This window comes from Periplaneta americana, unplaced genomic scaffold, assembly GCF_040183065.1.
Source record: "Periplaneta americana isolate PAMFEO1 unplaced genomic scaffold, P.americana_PAMFEO1_priV1 scaffold_25, whole genome shotgun sequence".
Classification (NCBI taxonomy): domain Eukaryota; kingdom Metazoa; phylum Arthropoda; class Insecta; order Blattodea; family Blattidae; genus Periplaneta; species Periplaneta americana.
The window spans coordinates 892,808-912,517 of record NW_027185506.1 but is presented as its reverse complement, the minus strand read 5'-3'; the positions used below and the strand labels follow the sequence as shown (position 1 = coordinate 912,517).

At 35.1% G+C, this 19,710-nt stretch overlaps 1 long non-coding RNA gene across 3 annotated transcripts in view; it reads right to left on the bottom strand.

The window, feature by feature from the left end:
• Positions 1-573: 573 nt before the first annotated feature.
• The window catches only part of LOC138693952 (uncharacterized), a 56,216-nt gene continuing 37,079 nt past the window's right edge, over positions 574-19,710 (bottom strand). For 2 of the 3 annotated variants that reach the window (XR_011330638.1, XR_011330637.1), the window contains exons 2-3: positions 14,165-14,218; positions 574-12,620 (exon numbers count right to left, since the gene is read on the bottom strand). This is a non-coding gene — a long non-coding RNA (uncharacterized lncRNA). The remainder of the gene's footprint in view (positions 12,621-14,164; positions 14,219-19,710) is intronic. The other variant, XR_011330639.1, reaches the window with a different exon arrangement.

The window sequence follows — 19,710 nt, the reverse complement described above, 5'->3', positions numbered from 1 at the left end:
CTCCATACATGTTTCTTGTGTGCTTTTATAGCACAGTATTTATAATTTTTAAGCACAATTGTATTGTACATAATTGTATAATAAAGTTTTCTTATGATTGATAAAAAAAATGTCAGCCAATGCTTTGCCGTTCGACAATAGCGCTAGACATCTTTCTCGCAATAGTGCATCTTTCGCCTACTTCTGAGGCACCAGTGAACTTCTTAGCAAGATATGCAATCCTGTGATATTCAGTAAAAAAAACCTATCACGAAATTAGGCAACTTTACCCTATATATATGTTTTCACTTGAACTTCAGACAGCTGACGATAAATAGGTAATTCCTTTGTTCCAGTCTGAATCCATTGGGGTGTCGTAGTGGGTCAAAATTTCTCTCTGTCGGTCGTACCAAGAATCAATAGGCCTATATACGTATATATAATTTCATTAAATAATTAAATTATTTAAATTGGAAGATTTGTTTACCCCTTGACTGCTGTATGCTTGCTTATACTGTATTATATCTTTTTTTTTTTTTAATATGACTTTAGAAATCTTACAAATTCTAATCTTACAAATCTTACAAATTCAGATGATATTAATTACATTATTTTTTATTTTATATACAGAATAGAGAAAGGTACAGTATAATTTCACGAGAAGTCATTGTTTGACATGAACAATAATATTCTAAGAGACATATTATTTTAGGAATTAAGAGATTGCTCTTTCTACAATGCTTAACATACTACATCGGCAACATGATTACATAGATACAATTTCGCAATAACACATTTCTGAACATGAACAACAATATTTTGAGAGACATATATTTTAGAATTAATAGTGTTATTTTCAGTGGCTTACATACATTCACATACCACTTCAGGAGCATGACAAAAATCTCACTGAAATGCTTTCCGATGTGCATACAATAATTTGTTTTCTTCTCTATTGCATAAATATATAAATATAAAAGTTTAGGTGTGCTCACTCGAAAGCAATTGACTTGGTTTTTTGAGAAAACCCTTAAGTCACGAAGTACAACGATTTGGGGAAACAAAAAAATCTGTTTAAAAGAAATGCATAACCCTCAAACTGTGTTGTGGGGTTTTTCGAGGCACCATGCATAATATGAAAAGTGATATTGAGAATATTATACGTGTGGCAACACTGACACTTGCATTACCTCTCAATCAGTTCAAGACCGACCTGCATTCTTATCAGTTGCTATCTCTCAAGTGTTGTAGTCTCACAAAGCAGTGTTATATTTCTGTTGGCGACAGAAATAGCACCAGCATGCAGTTTAAGCATATACTCTTTAACAACAATACTGGAAAGTTTACGATAAGGGAGGCAAATGATTCATGTCTCAGTGCTATCAAGTGGCAGGGAAAGTAGACAGTGAGGATAACCCATAGACGTATAAGATAAACTGGATGGAGCACTGTAACATAAGAACTGTGCGACTAGTCATGTCTGGTCTGAGGGGCAATATTCAGCTTCACATATACTTCATCAGTTAATTTATTTTGAAACTGCTCTGAGATATTTCACACATACAGTTTAGACACTCTTCAAAATCTTTAAAGATCAAGAAATTATTTTTAATACATCTTACAAACAATTTGACATTATAATCCACTTAAATAAGGACTCATTCTTGAAAGGAATTTGGGTTTTACAATAGCCTTACATTAAATCAATACACAGACAATATAAGGAGAAAAATATACTATTCAAAATATCACAATGCATTTTATTTGTTAATATCTAACACAAAATCTGTATAGATATAGTTAAAATGCTATTATTCCACAAAGATACACATGTTGGAACAATATCTGTTTTGTTAATTTGCTCCTTATGGCGGTGGCATTTCCTTTAGCAACCTTCAATGTGAACTTTTTAGCAAAATGTTTTAAGCCAGTGTTTAAGGGGTTAGGTACAGCTTACAGCAGTAAAAGTTTTGGAAATATTCAACATTTTTTTCCTCCATTACTGTATCTTGTACAATAATGAAAATTGGTATGTGTAAAACACTGTTCTCTGCTATATGAAAAAAAAAAATATTTTCACGATTTAATTTTTTTTTTTTTTTTTTTTTTTTTGCAAAATTCAATTTACTGCGCAATGATGAAGCATTTCCCTCATAACTCATAAACATGTTAACTTGATCATGTTCTCTCTTTTTATTTTATTGCTCTTTCAACTACATCCCTTAATAAATAATATTTTTTTATTGTGTGTTAGAAGAAAGTATTGATATTTGACCATTTTTTAAACGGATTTTTTTTTATCAGACAATCCATCAAAGGTAGAGAAATGATCTTGCATCATATTGTAGATATGACATGCATAAATACACACAAAAAATTTCATCACAGAATGTTGGCTAGTTTTTTAGTTATGTGGGAAACGCTTCATCACTGCACAGTGAACTGAATTTTGAAAAAAAAAAAAAAAAAATGTAAATATTTTTTTAAATCATAAAAATATTTTTTCATATAGCAGAAGGACAGTGTTTTACACATACTAATTTTTATTATTGTACAAGATATAGTAATGGAGGAAAAAAATGTTGAATATTTCCAAAATTTTACTGCTGTAAGCTGTAGGGTACCTAACTCCTTAAACATTTGAATGACTGCCTTTATAATTTTTATTTCGTGGGTATTTTCATATCTCAGTTCTTCTGTAGGAGGATGGAAGGAAGTAAATGGAGGCTTACCTAAACTCAGAAGTTTTTGTATGACAAAGCAAGTATCAGTAATGTACTTATCAATATTTCACATATGGTACTTATCATATTCTGTTGAATAATGTAAATCTGAAAAGCTTTCTCAACATGTCTACAATCACAAACACATCATCTGACAGATCTATAAGTCCACTCCTTGATAGGATACAAATTTATGAAATTGAAAAATGCAAGGCAACATGGTGTAATTGTGATGCTTTGAAATGTTTGTTGATTAACACACATTACCTGACAGTGTTCACAGTTAATTTACTCAAGAAGTTTTTTAAGTATACTGCCAGCAATGTAACATAATATATTTTCTTGGAAGCTACTTAAAGTGTGTGAATCTAAATACTTAAAGTGTGTGAATCTAAACTGTTTACAAGCTGGATAATGTCTGTATCACTGCTAAGATCACATGATGTAGAAGTTTGAGTTAAGATTCTGTTATTACTATTAAACTCCAGCACTGACTCTATGTTTGAGTGCTCCATATTTAGGCAGTTACCACTAGCAGTAACAGCATTTCTGAACAATAATTTTCTCAGTGCCCACTTGAATTGGAGCTTGTTAGGATTATTATTCCTCCCACCTCTTGCCCGGATGCATGAAAAAAGTAATTCAAGGTGGTCCTGGCAAAATTTATATGTTAATAAATATTTTAAAGAATCATCTTGTCTTTTCAAAATACCAATGGCAATGTTTTCAATAGAAGTGATACAGACAATATATCCTAATACAAACATTTTTCTTGGATGCGGCAATAGTGGAATACCATCAATCATCAATGATTTTAGATTCATGAAATAATTCTTTCCAATAGTTTTCATTATTCAATGATAGTAACTTTTTATAACAAGAAGAGAAAGGGTTCCTGGAATTTAAAATGTCGAGCAATCTGTCCCTGTATCTTATAAATTCAATTGTTGCTTCAAAACCCTGAAAAGACTCATGACTAATCATCCTTAAATAACACAGGCCAACAAAAAAAGAACTTTTTTCTTGGTGCCTTGGTTTTTACACCTGTTCTTAGGGTTAGTTGATGTGCTGATTCAGAAAATCACATTAGCTAGGCCATATCAGCTCTAGTTTCTTAGATATTGTTAATTAATAATTATATAGTATACCGGTACCTATATCATAATTCTGTTTTCTTACAAGATTATCTGTAAAAACATCTAAATGGTTTTCCTGGAACCAAAAAATCATTTTGATGGCTTATTTTTTATTGCTAATATCACAGAACTCAATTGAAATAATCATATCCTGATCACCTTCAGCTATGAGATCTGTGTCTTACTCGCATCTTTTACAATTGAGGACCGTTTTTGCGAAACTTGCTAACTGCAAAATTTTCAAAATTGAGATTTTGATGGATTCGTTAACATAAGGCAGGCCTCTACATGATGTTCAAGGCGTCTTAGTAAAATTGGGTTATTTCTCTTCATTGTAATGTGTCAAAGTGTGATCGTTTTTTCAAAACTTGCTTTCTGCTATAAGTGAGAGATACAGCAAAACTTGCTTATATACTGAGTGTTCAGTTCAAAATGTGTCATGGCTCGCTGTATGCCGTCATGTGGCTAGCCGATGAGCCTAGAGAATTTAATCTTCCTACATTTCCGCAGAGGTGTATAACCTAAGAGGCAGAGAAGTTGCCTAGCAAGTATGGCGTTCATTCTGAAGAGTACGTACCGATACGTACGGTAATGCCAGTAGTGGCAGGAATGTGAACTGTTTGGAAATACGTACTGTCGGGATATGGGGAGAGGGTTAAGACGATTACTTACGTATTTGTTGACATTAACTTCGACGGTCAACATGAACACGGAGCATTTGATTTGTGTTGTGGAATGTTACCGTGTGCAACCAATGATAACAAATACCCTGCGTACGACTTGCCGGCGAAAAACACAGTTCGAAAGAGGTTATGGTAGCACACAGACTGTACAGACCGCCATCTGTTGCTACGACGTTCAAGTTATACCGTACACGTTCTCAAGTTCAGATTGAAGAACGCCTTAAATAATAGGCAACTTCTCTAACATATAAGCTGAAACTCGCTTCAAATCGGTGACCCAACAACAGTGACGTCATGACACACTTTGAAATGAACACCCAGTAGTGTTTTGTCTCTCCTGTAAAATTTAGTTTTTTCACTTAGCAAGTTTTGCAAAAATGGTCCTCAATTCCACCCTGCCATGAGTTACCACGGTTCTCAGAGTATGGATCTTATATATCTGATATAGCACAAGGTAAAGAAAGTGGCGCAGCTACAGTGATTTTTAAACAGCTTCACATATGAACGCTTTGACCAGAAAGAGTTGAGTGACCTGATTAGGGACTAAATCTTTCTAAGGAGTCTTCTGAATTGCTGGCCTCCAGACTAAAGAAAAAGAATGTACTTTAGCCTGGAATGAAAATCATATTTTACCAAAGGAGAGAAAGAGATTTGCCGCTTTCTTTCTTTTTTACTGAAGACAAAAACATAGTATTCTACAGCAACTTCAGAGGCCTTCTGAAGAAAATGGGTGTATCAGAATATACCCCTAGTGAATGACTTCTTTTAACTGACAGTTCAAAACGTAGTTTGAAATGTGTTCTTTTAAACAATGGCAACAAATATACCTCCATTGCAATCGGTCACTACAGTATGATGAAAGAAGAGTACAACGTCTTCTCTTTAGTGTTGGAAAAGATAAATTACCAAATATTTTAAATTACTAAATATTTTATTGACATCTGGTCATTTTATTCATTCGTGTGTGTTTAATTATTTTCGTTAGCAACACTTTTCCTATCTTCCTACGTTGAATAGGAAGTTAATCTCTTGAATTTATATGGCATAATTAATTGTGAACTGTAATTGTGGATGTGTTCGTGAATTGAACTATTAAGTAGGTTAATGAAATATTGACATTTTCATTCTACAAGAGTTTATTGATATTCGTTAGCAACACATTGCTGTATGTTTGTTTTATTTAACCTGATTCATATCTTCGTTCATGAATGCCAGTGAATCCATTAAATGCCTACTCTGCGATAATCGTAGAACTTGTGAAGAATATAATTTAATTTTATGTGTAGAGTGTAAGTGCTGGTTCCATGGTAGCTGTGTCTATTTATGCAGTGATGAAGTAAAAGTCCTTGGTGAGTCTAACTCCCCCTGGCTCTGTCCATCTTGTTCATCAAAAGGTGGGACCCATAATATCTCAGCCCCTAATTATGTCGAATTAGTCTCATGCCCAATTTGCACTGGCAGTGATGCTAAATCTTACAAGGGCTTGAAAGGACTGTGAATACACTGGGCTAGGGCTCATCCCAATGAACCTCCTGACGACCTTCTGTTAAATTCAGAAAATACTTCTTTTGAGTTTTTCCATCAAAAGATTGCTAATTGTAAACTCAATACAAGAGTTTTAAGAAGAATTCCTAAAGGAGCTAGAAGCTTTGCGGCAGAAAAATTGACTCAACTTATTGATAAATGTATTTCCGAAAATAGTGAAGAATGTTGGCAAGAGCTTCTGCTTTTTGCATATATCGCCCTTCGGATACATGTTCGATCAAAGAAGAACTCTGACAAATCTTTAGTGTCTAAAATCAAAGAGAACATTAATGATTTTACACTGGAAGTTCCTCCCCGTAAGAATAAGTCTACACTTTCTAGGTCACGCATTGTTGAAGCTAAAGTGGCAGACAGTGATATAAAGGGAGCTGTTCGAATTCTATCTTCTGATTCAGGAGTAGCTCGTGCTTCACGAGTTACACAAGAGGCTTTAGTACAAAAACACCCTCCACCATCACGGCCCTTGGCATTTCCAGATCCTCCTACCACCGATGACGTGTGTTTGTCTGTATCTCAAGATATGGTTTTGCAAGGAATAAAAACCTTTCCTAATGGCTCTGCATCTGGTATTGATGGGATTCGTCCCCAACATTTAAAAGATCTCACATCCAAATCTGCTGGAGATTTTGGTAGGAGACTCCTAAATGCTATTACTAGATTATGTAATCTAATGTTGGCTGGTAAAGTTAATCCTGAAATCTGTCCTCTTTTATATGGAGCATCTTTAATTGCCATCAAAAAGAAAAATGGCGGGATACGTCCAATCACAGTTGGAATACCTTTCGCAGATTATCAGCTAAGTTAGCTTGCATTTCTGTTAAGGAGAAAGTTAGTAAACATTTGCGCCCTCAGCAGCTTGGTTTTGGCACCAGTGAAGGATGTGAAGCCATCATTCACTCGGTACGTTCATTTCTAAATCAGAACGAAGGCAGTCAAAATGTTCTTCTTAAGATCGATTTTAGAAATGCATTTAATTGCCTTGAAAGAGACACAATGCTTGAACTTGTTAAGAGCAAGATCCCTCAACTCTATGCATTCTTGTGGCAAGCGTATAGAAACCCATCTAACCTGTATTACAATTCTGACATCATTTCATCGCAGGCTGGAGTCCAACAAGGTGATCCGATAGGTCCACTGCTATTTAGTCTAACCCTGAATTCTGTCATTACCCATTTGAATAGTACCTTGAACCTCTTTTACCTGGATGACGGTTCTTTGGGAGGGGATCCAGATATGGTCCTTTCCGATCTTGAAAAACTTATAGATTCCTGTAGATCCATTGGGTTGGAGATTAATCCCGAAAAATGCGAATTATACTTATGCTCTACACAAGACGATACTGTAGTGTCCGCATTCAATAATATAGCTCCAGGGATTAAGGTAGTATCTCGATCTAATTTGACTCTCCTTGGATCTCCCATTTTTCTTCCCACTGTAGAGTCAAGTATGCGTGAAAAGCTTGAAATTATGAAGCAACTGTTTGATGGTCTGCAATCTCTTTCCACACATACAGCGTACTTTCTCTTAAAGAACTGTTATTTAATTCCTAAATTAACATATTTTCTTCGCACCACCCCATTATGGCTTTTTCCATCCCTACTTCAAGAGACTGATGATCTACTGAGAAACTGTCTGGAATCGATTCTCAGTATACGTCTTGAAGATAACAATTGGATTTTAGCCACTCTGCCTATTGCCTTTGGAGGTATTGGAATCCGGAATGTGAGTGATGTTTGTCTCATGCTTTCTTGGCTTCTGCATATGGAGTCCTTGATTTCGTCAAGTCCATTCTCTCAATTAAGGTGATGAAATCAGGATCTGTTATGTGAATGAGGCTTTGGAGAAATGGTTCAGCATTACAGGAAACAACAACCTCCCAGCTTCTCGTGATATTCAGAAACAATGGGACCACATCCATGCCTCTGATATCTACCAGGCTCTACTAGCGTCGTCATCGTCTGAGGTCAATCAAGCTAGATACCATGCAATACGACAGAAGGAATCAGGGTCTTGGCTTCAGACAATACCATCTTCCAATATAGGCACATTAATGGACAATATGTCCTTTAAAATTGCTGTCGCCTTAAGACTCGGGTCCAAGATTTGTTTCCCACATAAATGTCTTTGTGGAGCCACTGTTGACCCCTATGGTCACCATGGCTTAAGTTGCCCCAAAAATACCGGGAGATTTTCCAGGCACTTTCAATTAAATGACATCATTAAAAGGGCACTTGTCTCTGCTGATTTTCCATCAATCCTGGAACCTATTGGAATCTGCCTATCTGATGGAAAAAGACCAGATGGATTGACCTTGATACCCTGGTCTCATGGAAAATCTCTGCTACAGGATGCCGCTTGTGTTGACACTTTAGCACCATCCCATTTGCCTGCCACCTCCAAAGTTGCTGGTTCTGCTGCAACATCCGCAGTGACCATCAAAAGGAATAAGTATCGGGATCTCCAGGACAGATACTTGTTCTGTTTTTGTTGTTGAGACGTTGGGACCTTGGTGCTCAGAGGCTAAAATGCTGGTTTCAGACATCGGGAAAAAGTTGCAAGCGTTCAATGGAGATTCCAGGTCGACTGATTTCTTGAGACAAAGAATCGCTATTGCTATCCAGCGTGGGAATGCTGCCAGTGTTATGGGGACATTCCCTCAAACACTGGCTTTGGAGGAAATATTTTATTTTTAAAATTCAAAATATTGGCCTACTACCGGAATCAACTGCGTTTGTTGACGCAACAAGACTTGAAGAATCTTGAAGGAATTCTGTTGGAAGACGTTCAGGAATCTTTGCCACATTGTAATAAAATCTTCAAGGCTCTGCAGAATGAGATCATTATACATCTCGCAACCGATTGACAAGAAGAAGATTGTGTTCTTCACAAACAAGACAGCAGCTCTGCCTGTGGACGATGAGTTCCAGAAACTCTGGCATTCTGTGGTAGTTGAGAGCACGGATAACCTGAAGATAGAGGAATATCTGGAGAAACAGGGAAACTGCTCCATGGAAGATCATAGATCCATGAAGGCGACACTCCACAAGCGTAAGAAATTGTAATATGACATTTCCCACAGTATACGAAAAATGTTTTGTACAATAGCGACGTATTCAGTACGAAAAATTCATTAGCTTCACTGTTTACTGATAATGTCTGAGCAGTGAATGTAATAACTCTGACTTTTGAATGCAGAAGCATGTAGAGTAATGTAATAAATATTACAAATATATTGGAAATGAAAGAGAAAGTCTCAGCAGCAAGCTTCTACCAACACTGAAACACAAAAAGCCACTAATTTTCGGTATCACCCCGTTTGACGGTGCTATAAAATCACAAATACATCTTACAATGTGTTAGGAAAATCTCGAAATTAAGAACAAAAATTAATTGATACAATTTGTATTATGCTTGACTTTGTTATAACTGTATTAAATGTGAAAAGTTTTGTATTCACTAGCTAATTAAGAATAAATAAATAAGTAAATTACCACAAGCATCTATGCAGACTTGAAGATGGTTCATTTTCTTCTTAGTCAATGAAGTGGCTAGTCAGAATATCCTTACTTTCTATGCCTTTGGGACAGTAGGGCCAAACATATTCATTGGATAAAAAAGGATTGGCCTCCAAGGAAAGATATTGTGGTTAGAGAGTACATTGTTATAAATGCACCTTTGATAGCGCGAGACAGAATCATTCTGTCACCATTACACATAAAATATAAATTAAAGGCTGTGAATAAAAATGTTTCGTGTTTTGAATACATAAAGCATAAAATGCCTGGACTTACGACGGAAAAATTGAAGCATAAATTTTCGATGGTCAACGATCAGATAGCTCATAAATGACCACATTTCATAGAATCAATTAATGAAATCTAATCTTGTGCCTGATCTTTATTTGTTCTTGTGAAAACTTACTTGGCAACAAGCAGGCAACTATACTAAATTAGAAGAGATGTTCTTTCATTTCAACAGACTTGAATGTAAAATGAGCATTAAAGTTCATATTCTGCACATTCACTTAGATCATTTTCCAGAGAATCTTGGTGACTTAAGCGAAGAACCGGGTGAAAGATTTCACTAATAAATAAAAACAATAGGAGACAGATACCAAGGAAGACGGGATGCACACATGATGACAGATTACTGTTGGAACATTATGCATGATTGTCCTGGCAGATCCCACACTTGGAAGTCCTACTACAAAAGGAGCCACTTCTGTATTGAATGATTGGAATATTTGTATCTGAAACTCGTGCTTTTCGTTTCAAATGATTAAATTTAGTGTATTTCACGTTTATTATAATTTTTAATCTGTTTCTGTTATGCTACAAAGAGATTAATTAAAACAATACCACAAAATATATTGAATTTTGACGACCGACTAGAGTGAATAGAGGTACATGGCATTTATGCTGTATCTCAAGAACTAGAGCTGATAGGGAAAAACTGGTGCCATTTTTGGAATCAGCGAGTTGAATATACTTAGGAACAGGTCGGACATTGGAGGCACCAAAATGTGTGTTGGCCAGTGTAATCAATAGCATCAGCGACGGTAGGACTTAAAAGTTTGCACAGCTAATCTAACATTCTGATTTCTCCAGTTTACATGGGTGCCTGAGAGTTTATTAGCAAATTTTAACCCTTTCTACTCTTGTATCTCATGTAAATTCATAATGACCCCACACAACACAAACATTCTGCATTCAGGACAAAGGTACACAGATTACTCAACATACCCATGAGCCAACAACACTACAATGAAGAAGTGAACACAATCAAATACATAGCACAAGAAAATAGTTACAACCCAAACCTAATAAACATTATAAGGAAGACAAAATAAAAACTCAACAAACACAAAACACAACACAAACACAAGAACACAAGAAATACATCACACTAACATACGAAAACAAAAACACACACAAGATCGCATCCTCATTCAGAAAACAAAAATACAACATAGCATACAGAAAAGAAAACACACTAAAAAGACATCTCAACACACAAACAACACAAACAAATAAATACAACCACACAGGCGTATACAAACTCACATGCAATAGTTGCGACAGTTTCTACATTGGACACACAGGCAGATCATTCCAAACTCGACACAAAGAACACATTAAAGCAATAACCAGAGGACACAATACATCTACATATGCCGAACACATAACTAATGCTAACCACACATACAATAACATAAATACAGACATGGAAATCCTATACATACAACCCAAAAACCAAAAACTCAACACACTAGAACAATATGAAATATACAGACACACTAAAACACACCCTAATCAAATTCTCAACACACAAATCAATTTCAGAACACACACACTATTTGACACAACTCTTCATCACACGAACGCACCCACACAACAGGCAGCGAAGTTGAGGTAGCACCGAGATCTAGTAGGCTCTGAGGATGGTGTCAAGTAACACCGAAGCAGCTGTAAGCCACACATGCTTACATAATTAACACGAGTAAGATCGCCTTTTAATCAATTATTTATATTGAACCTTTCTCTCACGTCAAAGAGGACTTCTCTGCTAAACAACCCTTACCTAATTTTGCTATATGACAAGAGTCAAACCTTACCCATGTTTGGATGTACAAAGTAACATTTCAAGTCATGGGCAGAAAAATTGCATCCTAAAGCAGTGAGGGTGGTGATATTGGCATATAAACCATCACAAGTAATTGATCATATTTTAATATCTATTACATGCAATTTAGTTAAGCATATAGTCAAAATCTGTGCCTGGACATTAGAATTTACTTTGTCAGTAAAAAAAATATGCAACAGGACATTTAAAATTATGTTTAATCGAAATTGTCATAAACACCAATGCTTCTGTAGCTAATACATCTTTCTCGTCTACAAGTCCAGCTAATTCAACATAACCAGAGTACCGCGAATGTGTAGTGTCCCAATGAATTTGTTTTCTCAGTGACATAGAATCAATAATCAATTATAAGTGTGCAGTCTTTAAGCCATGGTTTTTCTGAAATATTAGCTTTCATATATTCACACACCTCATTTATGAAACCTGGCTCACATTTAAATTTAGATAAGTAACTATTCAGTCTATTTGGGTGAGGCAATTTAAACATAGTTCTAACATAACTTATCTACAAGCTTTAGGTGAATAAAAATAAAGAGTAAAAGAGTAAGAGAAATTGCTTGATAGCTTCGGTGTACCTGACACCATTCTTTTTTACATCTTTATTATGACTTCATTTTGTAATAGTTTTAATGGAAATTCACTAAAATAATTATGTAACAATATTTACTTCAGGTGCAGTGTTAGTCTTACTCTTTAGTTCTTTAAGTAGTTCCTTCATTGTTGTAATCCTAACATTCTTGCATTGCAATTTTTGCTGCTGTGTCTTCACTTTTCTTTTCAATCTGTTTCTTGGGGCTTTCTGGTGCAGCTGTAGGTGGTCTGTCACTTGACATTGTTAGTGTGTCTGATGAACTGGCATCATTTTCATGATTTGAGTTAGAATGTACTGAGTCCTGGATAGTTCTTAATTTCTGTAATATAAAAAAAATTTGATGTGAGCAATGTTATGTAACAGTAGGCTATGAGACTCTCTCTAACCTTCATGAAGAGCCAATACTCAAAATAACAAGACTGTTGCATTAGGCTATATAAAAACGTAAGAACAATGAGAAAGGTATTTATCTTCTCTGGTACAACTGAAGTATTCCGAATAAGAGGCCTTCTCCTTTTTACAACTTTATGCATTCGTTATGGATAGTTAAGGGGAGAGGATGGTATTTTTTGGTGAAAAATGAGTAAATTAAGAAAAAAGTCTTTAAGATACTCGTGATATGTGTGGAATGCATAGCGTAACATTTTGCGGGTATTTGTGCCCTTATCGCATGTTGAGTCGCCATTTTTAAACTTCCTGCATTATGGATTTTTAAATCACTCGCCAACTTTTGTTGTTTCCGGTAAATTAAATTTTCAAAAAAAAAAAATTTTTTTTCCTTAAAATACTCTTTGATATGTGTGGAATGCATAGCATAACACATTGTGGGTATTTGTGCCCTTATCGGATGTTGAGACGTCCTTTTTAAACTTCCTGCTTTATGGATTTTTAAATCACACGCCCGCTTTTATCGGTTTCCAGTAACTTCATTTTTTTTTTTTTTTGCTACATTGCCAGACAAAAATGGATATAATTTCTGAACTATTAAAGATACATGCATGAAATTTATAACACATATTCTTTAGATGATTAGGAAACTTTTCTCTGTAACAGAATTTTGTTAACTTATTTCATTTTAAAATTACGTCCGTTTGTTTACAAGAAAGGAAATCAGAAAATTGTTATTGAATTTTAATTGTTTATTTTACAAACGTAGGGACTAATATCAAAATTCTGTTACAGACAGTTTGTAGAACATGCTTTTGCAAATACATTGCAAAAAACAGTTTGAATCTATCTTTAAAAACGGTTTAGATATATCGGTTTTAATACAATCCTGCATTGGGTATATTTTTTTCAAATTTATAACACATATTCTTTAGATGATTAGGAAACTTTTCTCTGTAACAGAATTTTGTTAATTTATTTCATTTTAAAATTACGTCCGTTTGTTTGCAAGAAAGGAAATCAGAAAATTGTTATTAAATTTTAATTGTTTATTTTACAAACGTAGGGACTAATATCAAAATTCTGTTACAGACAGTTTGTAGAACATGCTTTTGCAAATACATTGCAAAAAACCGTTTGAATCTATCTTTAAAAACGGTTTAGATATATCGGTTTTAGTACAATCCTGCATTGGATATTTTTTTTTTCAAATTTGGGCCCCCCCCCCGATTTTTTTTTCAAAATATTTATATTTGGGTGAGTTGCTACAGCTATGAGCTCTCTACACACAAAAAATTAATATTTTACACCAAATAGGAAAATAGTTTTAAAAAATACCATCTTCTCCCCTTAAATAACTCGTGCACTGCATCTTCCTTTAAGACCATCTACCTGATGACAGCTGAGCTTCGTAACTTTCTTTTGTGAAATGTTCACTACACAAAAGAACTGTTTTTTGTGGGAGTCCACTTTTACCTTTTAACTGCAGCTACCCATTGATGCAGAATGTGTGGTCTGCTGAATGGAAATCTAAAATGAATGAGACACAATGATAAGATTAAACAATGAAGTTTGGCTACAGTATATTAGAGAGATATTAAATACCTTTTAACTAATATGAACTCTAAGGCTGCACTCCTCCCATGTCAAAATAGAATAGTTATCATCCCTGATATCACAATAAACATTTTTTTGTTAACACAATGAATTTGTACTGCGCATTTTAATTTAAACATGCTCGAAAAGCATAACCTAGAACAGGAATTTATTTAGTTGAAGGATACTTATGTCCCGGCCACTATAGGAACTTGCAACAATACCTTGAAAATGCCTTGGATTTATAGTATTGATTATTATAAATTGATGTGATTACTGGGAGAGCTGTATATCCACCCAACCCACCCTAAATACGTACCTTACTTATGTACGAAAATCGTCGTGCGTGAATGAAGTATACAGTCATATTTCCTTAATGCGACAGTTGGTTTCAGTGTCACCAACGTAGATAATACTACACACCTAATCAAACCAAACCTAACCTCTCAGATAATACTATACACCTAATCAAATCTAATCTAACCTGTCACATAATACACACCTAATCAAACCTAATCTAATCTGTCACATAATACTACACCCCTATATTAACGTTAAGCGTTGTTCTGTGAATGAATCCATGTGTTCATGCAGTGATAATTCCACGTACCGGGTGTTTCAGACCACCTGTATGAGCCTTTTTTCTCAAAACCTATATGATATTGGTTGTTCATAAAAAAATTTTGATAACCAGAACCTATGTAAAGAATCGGTTGGTGGTAGTACCATTTCCCATAATAAACCGGAAGTAGCGCTACCAGGGGCGTAGCGTGCATGGGTGTGGGTGATGTGTCGCATACCCTGAATTTTTTCTTAACAAAAAATATATTTATCATTATTTACAGGTACTTTATTTTGTGTGTATCATGTTATACTTGTTACACATAAATTCAGGGCCGCCGAGAAGAGGGAGCAAAGAGGGGGAGTGCATATGGGCCCGTGAGCAGTAAAGGCCCGTCAGATTAAGTGAGTCCGATTACTTTTTAATATCATGAATAATTATTCGTAGATACATATGGGTACTATAAAATTTTGTAAGAATATTTGTTACATAAATTTGACATATTAACTCAACAATAGTAGAATTAATACAAATTACCACTTCATATATAAATATTTGACTTTTATATAATAGAATATCGGTTTCCCGCATTAACATTCATCGACATGACAATTGAGGGCCCCTACATTTGCCTGAACTATCTTGCCGTCACTTGTACCGAACACGTTCAATTATTTATTGGCTTGTCCTTTTTAACTACCAACCGCTGGCCCACAGCAATATGTTAGTGGAGTCTCCCAAACCAAAGTCGCAGGATACGTTTCCTTTTCAGTACATTGTATGTTTCGTGTCGAAACTTTCGTTGTCGTTTGTCTAGTGAATTCTGTTTATTAGTATTACCGGTTATAGTTTAACTGCACAATGGACAAGTACAGGCATAAGTCGGGACCTGAGAAGCATAAGGACAGAAAGAAAAAATTGGAAGATATTAATATGAGTGCTAGACTGCGTGAAAAATATTATGGCGACATTAACAATGAGAACATGATGAGCTGAAATATTTAAAATCAATTCAGGCCTCTAATTTAGGGCCAGCCCCACTGAAACCTATGAATCTCCTAAATAGTCTGAGGAAATTAAAACTGTACAGTTGATTTCCAAATATTTGTATAACCATTACAATATTCTATAAAATTCATGTGCCAGTTGCTGATGCTGAAAGATCTTTCAGCAAAATGAAGGAAATAAAAATTCTATTCAGATAAACACTGTGTCAAGAACATCTGAGTGACCTTGGCCTCCTTAGTCTGGAGAACGATCTTGCTAGGTCTTTAAATTTTGGTGATATAATTGATGATTCTGCATCAGTGAATTCAAGGAGAGTTGTTTGTTGATGTCGGACTGCAAGTTAGAAATTACAGCTGTTTAGGAATAATGTTTTATGAATATAATAGGCTATATTGTGCTAATGTGAAGTTTTGCTAAAAGTTTTCAATGTAATAAAAGTGTATATTTTTAAGTTCGTATCTATGTATGGGGTTATCTCTTATTTATTTTGCAAATAATTATTATGGTTAGAATAACTGGTAACTTGTAATTGTTACTTTTTTCAACGGGGGTCTGAGTACAGTATTGCATAGGGGCCCATAAATTCTGTCAGTGGCCCTGCACATACTGTAACTTACTATAAGCACTAGTTTAGCCATATATTTATATTAACTGTATATGATTTAGTATTGTTTATATTCCAGATGGGGGATTCGCCCAATAAACAAAGAACGAAATCAGCATGGTGCTTTTGCTACCATAGTTCAACACATGGAAGTAAATGACCAGGAAATGTTCAAGTACACACGGATGGAACCACATTAATATTCAATAAATTATTATCACTTGTGAATCCTAAACTGTTGAAGCGAAGTCGCCGGGGAATTTTTGTGTCCAGAACTTTGCTTAGCAATGACACTTAAATATTTGGCACATGGAGGGTCATTTCTAAATTTAAGCTGGGAATTTAGAGTTGGTATTTCAAGTGTAGATTTCTCAAACAATTTGGGAAGTATTCTGCCCTTTGTACTTAAACCATCATTATATGAAGAATGAATAACAATCAGCAAAAGATTTTTCAGAAAATGAAACTTCCCTAAAACTCTAGGGGCAATTGACGGAAAGCGTGTTGAAATTAAATGTCCACCCCATTCGGGAACCTTTACAATAATTTTAAACAACATTTTAGTTTAGTGTTGCTGGCATGTTGTTACTCAGATTACAAGTTCATTTGGGCTGATATAGGGCCTAGGTGCATGTGGATCAGAAAACAATGCAGGAATATTTAGGCTAAAATAAGGTCATGGGACGTGCATTAGAACAGCGTACTTTACCATTGCTTCTTCTATACTTCCTAGTACAGCTCATGCATTCTGTCAAGATATTCGCAATGCACAGTAGGGAAACAACGTTTCCGTGGAAGGGGTAGGAGTAGAAGGGAAGGTCGGGTGTATGTCTACCGAGTTCAAGGCAAAGGCTAATCCATTCTCCTATAATTCGTAAATAGACTCATCCAATCTCCTGCGCAACTCTGTAGGAAGAGTGGAGGAGTGTCTGGACATAATGCATGAGCTGTAGTGACATAACAATGCCCCATTTCTTCGTAGAAGACGAGGATTTTCCATTAAGGGAATACATGATGAGGCCATGCCCAGGTAAATATTTGGGTAAAAAAAACATTTTCAATTATAGACTATCGAGGGCAAGAAGAACGATCGAAAATAGTTTTGGTATTCTTGCAAGCCAGTGAAGAGTGTACAGACAGTCCTTATCTTGATCTGTACAAACAACAGAAGCTATAGCTAAAGCTACATTGTGCTTATATATTATTTTAATGTACCGAAGTACATATGATATTTCCATGCAGATATTCTGTGTCATCATAAGATGAAAGAGTAATGGAACGGAGAAAAATTCTCTCCGGCACCAGGACTTGAACCCGGGTTTTCAGCTCTACGTGCTGATGCTTTATCCACTAAGCCACACCGGATACCCATCCCGGTGTCGGACAGAATGAAAGCGTAATGGAATGGAGAAAAATTCTCTCCAGCACCGGGATTTGAACCCAGGTTTTCAGCTCTACGTGCTGATGCTTCTGTCCGACACCGGGATCAGTATCCGGTGTGGCTTAGTGGATAAAGCATCAGCACGTAGAGCTGAAAACCCGGGTTCAAATCCCGGTGCCAAAGAGAATTTTTCTCCGTTCCATTACTTGAACTGAGAGACAAATTAGTTGATTATTTAGTTTCAGATGCTGAATGTGTCACCTGGCAAAATAACATTCTTAATAGAGGAAAGTGAAAGATAATGTTCATAATGATAAATTGAATACTGTATAATAATGTTTGCATATTAATTAGATAGACATTTGTTAAGTTATATTATTGAATTGTGAAGTAGTTACAATGTTGAAATACTTCCTTTCACTGAACTGAAATGTAATGGTAAGTGAAAATGTTTATACACAACTTTTGTAACCTCATGTTGTCGTAAAAGACAAGTATTTTGTTCTGGACCAAAAATACAATAAAAATGAAGTAGAAATTAGTGTTTTACCGTGGAGCTTACTCAGAGCTGTTAATTTTCATAGTGCAAATGCTGTACAAAATTATTTTATTACATCTGACGTGCCTTGTGCGAGTGTAGCATTAGATAGGCCTATAATATATTATAACACAATCACAATTATATAGAATACTACTGATGAAATGAATACCGGTACTGTAACTGTGTTCTATAAAATATTAGTATTGGTACACAAATATTTTAATGTAATATAGTGTGATCACAATGACATATAAAAATCCCACTTCATTTTAATTGAGACAGGGAGATCAAAAACCCACTAACTCCAATTTTTTACAAAATTGAGTTATGGGCTGGATGATGCTTTTTAGTTTATCCCGCATGCGTGGAAGGCAAGAATACACTAATTTCGACATTCATCTGCATTCTGGGGGCTGTTTTAAAACTCGTGGAAGTCAGAACTCCTCTTACTCCATGAAATAAGAGAGTTTTTGCATTCCAAGCTTAATTTCCCGGTAGGTGGCAAAACTATCGCTCAACCAGCTGAGTAAAGTGATATGATACAATATTCAGAATGTCATAAAAATCTATGAAATCCATGTAAATAAGACTATTAAAGGCACAATATCGAGTCGATTAACTTCCAGAAATCCAATACCGATGCATCGTTCCCCAGTCAACTAAAGTACAATTCAGCATTGCCATTGAAAGAAGAAAGCAAAAGGACTTGCAAAATTTAATGCAGTTTATTTCTGAGGAAAGTAGGATGAATTACCAAACTCTCTTTGCGGACAGTAATAATCTAGAATCTAGATGCACAAGAAGAACATGAGAGTGAGAGAAAAAAACAGAATGTGTAACATGAATGAGACTGTGTTAACATTTTAATATTGTTTTTGGTTTTATTTGTGTATTTTGATGTGCTTTATGGTAATTTGTGATTTTCTGTCTCACATAGGCCATTTGAAATTTTAAAAAAATATTGTTGTTTTCTAATGCCAGGCGTTTGACAATAAAGTCATTTTGACCTCTTGCACTCCAATATTTTTCAAAGATATTATCATGGCCAGCCACTGAAGCACAGATGTAGCAATGTTAATCTTAATAATAAACTTCCATTTTCTCGTATATTCCAATATTACATAACGGAATTATGATATACTTATCTTTTTTTCTTCACATGGCTCATATTTATTCACTTTCCTTAATTCATACACTGTGGAAGTCAGAAAACCACTAACTCCAGCAGTGTTTATTTCAAATTGTAGCGTAAGATAATGTAAAAATTTAGATTTTGAAGTATTCAATTGATAAAGAATGTAATTTTACACAATATTAATATATAAATGTA